The sequence below is a fragment of the Adiantum capillus-veneris genome, chromosome 16, assembly GCF_014529385.1.
Source record: "Adiantum capillus-veneris isolate H3 chromosome 16, ASM1452938v2, whole genome shotgun sequence".
NCBI lineage: Eukaryota > Viridiplantae > Streptophyta > Polypodiopsida > Polypodiales > Pteridaceae > Adiantum > Adiantum capillus-veneris.
The window spans coordinates 84,173,954-84,180,263 of record NC_140946.1 but is presented as its reverse complement, the minus strand read 5'-3'; the positions used below and the strand labels follow the sequence as shown (position 1 = coordinate 84,180,263).

General features: G+C 43.5%; 1 pseudogene; it reads left to right on the top strand.

Annotated features, from left to right (window-relative positions):
• The first annotated feature begins 3,214 nt into the window (after window positions 1-3,214).
• On the top strand, window positions 3,215-4,168 carry LOC147439373 (uncharacterized; annotated as a pseudogene).
• The last annotated feature ends 2,142 nt before the right edge of the window (window positions 4,169-6,310 follow it).

The window sequence follows — 6,310 nt, the reverse complement described above, 5'->3', positions numbered from 1 at the left end:
TCTCTCTAGACTCGTTTGTGCCAAAAGCATTGCACAATCTTTGCCATAACTCTCTAGTTGTACATGCATCCAACCCAATGCGATAGACAGACTTACCAAGGTGTAACATGATCGTCGAACGTGCAAGCTCATCCAAGTCCTCCCACTCATTGTTAGTCATAGACTCTGGCCTAGCATCCATGCCCTATAGTGGCAACACTTGGCCCAACTGAGTCAATGCATCATGCATACCTGCTTTCCAATGCTCAAAGTTTGAACCATCAAACTTTGTATGGAAAAGCACAAACCCTGACAATGATGTACATGCCAAATCCATGTCGATAACCTGTGACAAGACCAAGCTCAAATCGGTCAACTGACAATAGCCAAAGCCTGGCTAACTCATACACCAAGTACTGTCAAAATACAACATAAGCTGGCATAAGTTGTCTAAGAGAAGTACAATCAGCAAATATGGCGATCAATGTAGCGCAACAAAGTGAGCAAAACTGCTCAAATGATGTCAAAACATCCACTCTAATCCAAGAGCACTATGTGGTAATCGATGAAACTATCATCAACAATCTCCCTCTTGAAGAGATTACCACATGTATGTCAAATGACATAATCCGGTGAGCAAACACTCTCACAATGTGATGCCAAAACACTATGGCAAAGCAACCACTGAGTGTCAAATGCAATCAAAACACGATTGCAAACCATGCGCATAAACAAATAAACTCGCAAGAAAAATCCGGCAGAGTTTCGACAGTATTTGGCTATCTAACTATAATAACCATACATGCCATAGACATGCTCAAAACCACGAGCAAATCATACGCAAAATCCGCACTCAAGTATACATGAGCTACCCAAAAGTCTCAACTCCTTAAACTTGAAAAACAATCCTGTAATCCGAAACACAAAGTGCATCAACAGCACGCTACAAGCGAAGCACAACTAGCATAAACTTGGATGCAAGCCAACCAAAATGTGACACAAATTGATGCTCAAAATAGCTGAAAATCAGCCCACATATACCATTGCAAGGCGAAGAATACCATCCGCCGAAAAACGCACATCATGTGCATCCACATGGCAATAGAAACGAGCATCAAGCATGTACCAAATGTGTATCAAACAGCATCCAAATTAGCTGAAAATTCAGCTCACAATCATGCTATAAATGCTTGCAAAACTCTCTCCAAATCTATGCACCACACTTTTCGAAATATGCTCAATCGCATAAGTCAATGCACATAACCTGTGATGAAACCACTCTCGAACCTGAGAGTCCACAAGAATGCATACATCCACGAACTGTTCTCAATATGTGCGCATAAATGTGTTGAAAATATCAACCCACACTCTCTTCACTGAGAGCAAAACATCAATGTGCAAAACAAGAGAATGTCAAAAGCTCAATCCGAGCTCTCTGAATGTAGCAAATCACCACAATATGCATACATAATCTTCAACCTTTCGAATACCCTGCAGCCTGTCAGCCCATATCTTCCAAACCGCTCAGAATTTGTAGAAACTTTCTTCTGCAAAGTTGTAGACCACGCGAAAACGGTTGGGAGTAGAGGGAATGGATCAGAAATGTGCCGTTTATATAGGTCAAAACAGATCTGTAAAAATCTGTACCTGTGTACCCTAGACGTGCAGGCAGTCTGAGTGACGGTATCTCAAAATTGGTAAAAGATTTTGAGAAAACTTTCTTCTGCAAAGTTAAAGAGGATAAAAAACCGGTTAGAAATCGCGGGAATTGGCTTGAATGAAGACGTTTTGGTAGGCCAAAACAGATCTGCAAAAACGTGTTGTAGTTTTTGCTACTTCTCTACATGCTTCCCTGCTGAGCTCCAATGGTGTTCCCAATCCCTGTGCTCTGATACCAGTTGAAGTGCGCGAGCGGGAGCGTGTGTGAGTGTGTGTGCAGTGATGGAGAAGAGAGGAGAGGAGGAGACCTTGTGTTTGCAGGGGTTAAAACTCACTCTTTACATGTGAGCCCCCTTACTCTATTATGTACATAATGAATAAGTATAGTGGGCGGGCACCTGGCCTGACCGGCCACATGGGGCTTTACCCCAACACAATCCTAATGAGAGCTCGACCCGCGCCAGCCTTTGACCTGACTATATAGCTTTGTAGAGAAGGAGCCAAAGAAGAGCAGCTCTCTTGGGAGAGCATGTCTGGTCCGAGAGAGTTTTGAATTTGAACATCCATTGTTTCCTATCCAAAGAAAGCCCCCATCTCTTATTGAGAATGACGTGAATGGGTGGGGAGATGGGTTTGGGGTAGACTTAAGGGTGAAGGAGAGAGAAACCTCCTGGCCACAATATCCCTTTGAGAGAGAGAGAGGGAGGGGGAGCAGTTCAAGAGCCATCTGAGAGAGTCAGGGAGGAGGGCCAGTCTACGCCTGAGATAGGACAGCTCCCAAGGTCGTAGCTGAAACTTTAGCTCCATATCTCTGATGTGCACCATTATTACTTGGTGAGCCTAAGACGCTCAGTTAAGCCGCTTGGCAACATCTAGGCCATTGCCTTTTACTCGAATCAGAAGGCAAGCACCAAAACAATAGTGATGCTGCATCGACGAAAAAGCTATAATAGTGTTGAAAGACCATGTGGAGCTACCATTATCATCACATTCACTAGTTGTCTTTGCTTAAGCCTTGGTATTGGTGGTCATGGTCGGTGCTTCAATTATGATCAGAGAAAAGCGACAATTGGATGCGTGTGTCCTCTTGGTCGTGTGATGTCAACAACAGTATATTGTCATCAACATCACCTTGCAGGTGCGCCAACATTAGCATGGATTCTTTAACCGATGTCAACTACTAAGAGTAGCCTTAAACATATGTCAATTGCCTAGAACATCAATGATTCTACAAAGGGTTGTAATGTCAGATGGTCTTTTGCGACTTCTCCTAAGCAATCCAATAAGCCCTATTGATTTATCGAAATTTGTGGATGTTGCTGAAATCTCTTCCCCATCAAAACATCTACCTGGACAACAAGAAATTACCCATCAAACACCATTTCGCTAGAGGCAAACAGCATCATCAAAAAACCAAAAACAGCACTGAAAGAGTCGTGGTCGACAAATGTGGCAAGCCATGAAGCCTTGGACTATTCTCAATAGATGCAAAGCAAGGATATCGGTCACCTATCTTTGCTTACGAGCATAGGTATGGCCTCGTACAGAGCCTGCTTTTTTCACTCGCGCTGCAGCGATGAAAAACTTCCTGAGGATTTTATCTCAGGCAGATCTAGAGGTCCAAACCCAAGTTGATAGCCGCATACAAAGACTACGAACCAGAAGCAGCCATCACCACAGGGAGTTCCGAGCAGCCACTAGTCCAGAAAAGCCACCCCAAGCAACACGGTCCACGATCACCTAGTCAGGAGGAGCACCCAAAAAGGGATGCCTCTGCCTTCTTTGCTTGCAAGCTCTCCGGTCCGTGGGCGCTTCATGAGGTCGGGTCATGTCAACAGCCAACCGTTGATTCACGAGGAAACAGGTAGCCATAGCATTTGCATCTCGATGCCGCTCACGGACCCCGATGCAGGGCAGCTCTACGTCCACTGCATCAGCGCCATGACCACGTCCTTCTTCAGAGCAAGAGCTGCAAACAACGTCAATGCACCTGATCCTAATCAGATCAGTCCCACTATTATTCCAACTAGTGTAGCCGGCGGCGAAGCCGCCTCTCTCTCTCTCTCTCTCTCTCTCTCTCTCTCTCTCTCTCTCTGTGTGTCACTGTGTTGCCAGGGCCTGCAGGCGACACTAGTGGATGGATCTCCATTTGACGTGTGTCAGGGGGGGGGGAGCCGGAATCTCCTCCCCCTTTATCTATTAGTATAGATAGAGAAGCACTATTGTGCCTTCCTTGAAGAGGTCGAATTGCAAAGCACCCGTGTGAGGCCCTTGCACTCCTACATACTACTTCCAATTGGCGTCTGCGTGCTCTTCTTGTCCTGCTTGCCCTCTGATGAGATGGTCATGCAATCGATTCAAACTCTGTTGTTTCCCTCCAACATCATACCATACGTCCCTACCCTCCAGCTCATCTCCGCCCGTCTGCACTATCGCGAAGACATTGAACATGCCAACATCATCAACATCTTCATCTCCGTCTACAAATAGTCTTTGGCGAAGCCCTAAATCTCGCAGTCGTTGGCATTAGGCCCGCCAAGGGCACTTATAAAGCTCGCGTTAAACATGACCTCACCATAGCTTCTTACTACGGATCAGATAAAGAGCTAAAAGCACGACTCCAACTCGACAACATTGCAAGGTCCGTTATCTGTATCCAATTTCCTATGCCTATACGTTTGCTTGGCGCAACACATAACCATGTGTGTGCCCTCTCCATGCTGCCTCTACCTCTACATTTTGTGAAAAGATCTTGTTGGCGACAGTGAATAACCATTTTTCTTTTGTCGGTCGTTTGAACCGGGCCTAAGGGTCATTGCAAAAACATTTGTGGACATTTGTGATCCCCAAACCCAACATTCGTCTTTAAACCAAACTCGGGCTCAGATATAGATACCAAGGGCAAGATGGCTATCACAAAATAGGTAGACCTCAAAGGAGCCCAAAACTATGGGGTTTTTTTTGCTCCACTAATTGATAGTTATGAAGGGTACTAGCGGCTTACTTATGCTCTAACTAGTTCTATGGGTGGGTTAGATTGAATCAAGAGAAAACTCTCAAGTTTTCTAATACAATTGAAAATAGATATGCAAAAGATTCAATATACCCTAATTGGCTTAAGACCCTCAAAGTGAAGCTTAGATGGAGAATTACCCACCTAGGAATGTCATGTTAAAGTATAGAAGTGTGTGAAAGTTCAAGAATCATGATGCTAGGGGCTCCACATTGTGGTACTTTAAGTTGGCACCTCAATCTAACCTAAGGAAATATCAGGCGCTTGGGATAGATTAGAGTCAATTTGTTCTTTAAATGAACAAGATACACAAATTAGTGCTATGGTATCTACCCAAAAAGTTGCCATAGAATTTGGGTTTGTAGTCCTTTGGAGAAACACATAATGGGATATATGATGCAAACATCAATTTAATGGGAAGCTACACTTGTCTACCACATGCAAGTCTAGTGGCATGAGTGATCATAGGTTCAAAGAGGAGCCACCGCAAATCAAAAGGCAAAGTTGTATAGGAGGAAAGGTTTGTGATCAAAGGTGTCAAGGTGGCTGACAAAACCTGTCATGGACACAGTTACATTGAAGGCCTATGAAACTATATTTCTCAATGGCACCATTGTCAATAATGAAGGACAAAGATGAGTAATATTATACTCTTGGTTGGCTTTTATCATATCCAACGGCATGGAGATGTCAAAAGGTCACCACCAAGGTTTTGGATTCATAGATTTCTATACTTGTTGCCCAATGAGATTGAATACAAAAGAAGCTATCTATTAATGATTTCAAAGAGAATTTCCATGCAAAGCTAGCATAGAAGTCTAGAGATGTATTTGGAGTTCAGATTAGTAGAGACATCAATATATCCACAACTGCTAATAAGAAACTTCAGGGTATGGTTTGGTCACCAAGCTTAATGAAGTTGAAAAGTGGGCAACCTTACTCCTATAGAAGGGACAAGAATGTACCTTTTGAGACCTACTAAGGAAAAAGGTAGAGATTCTAGTAAGAGTCTATTCTCAACACCTTGCCTTTGGGAAGACTGATAGATATACATTGCCACATAGTAGAGTGGTTGATGCCATGACCAATGTAGTGGAAAGAAATGAGCCATATCCTTGTAATTTTCTAGATTTGATCCTTCAAGATCTCATATCTTATGCAAGCTCTAAGAAGGAATAACAAATTTATGCATGAATGGTGGGGTAGGTCTTGCCCCGATTTCTTGCTTACTATGCCTTCGGAAGGAGGGAGGATTCACCAAAGGCCCTAATCCCACAAGATTGCATGAAGTTCTACCAAACAAGTGAAAGAGGCGTCTAGGCTCGAGAGTCCTTAAAAGCTAGTTTTAGTACAAAGAGGTTAGCAAAGAAATAGAAGGCCATACCAAAAGCTACTAGTGGTAGTAACGGTGATTAAATAGAAATTGATAATTCCTCCTCACTCAATGAGAAAGAATGAGAAAAAAGATCCTTATCCTAAAGAAGGTTTCAACTCTAATGGATTCAAGAAAGAAATAGAAAAATCTAAGCAAGAGATGGCGAGAGGGAGAATAGAATGAGCCACAGGGCACCAAGGGTGAACCTACCACACCCCAAGGAACATGATGATCCCAAAATCGTGAGAGCTCAACAAGCCCAATTGACTAAGAGATAGCAGGTC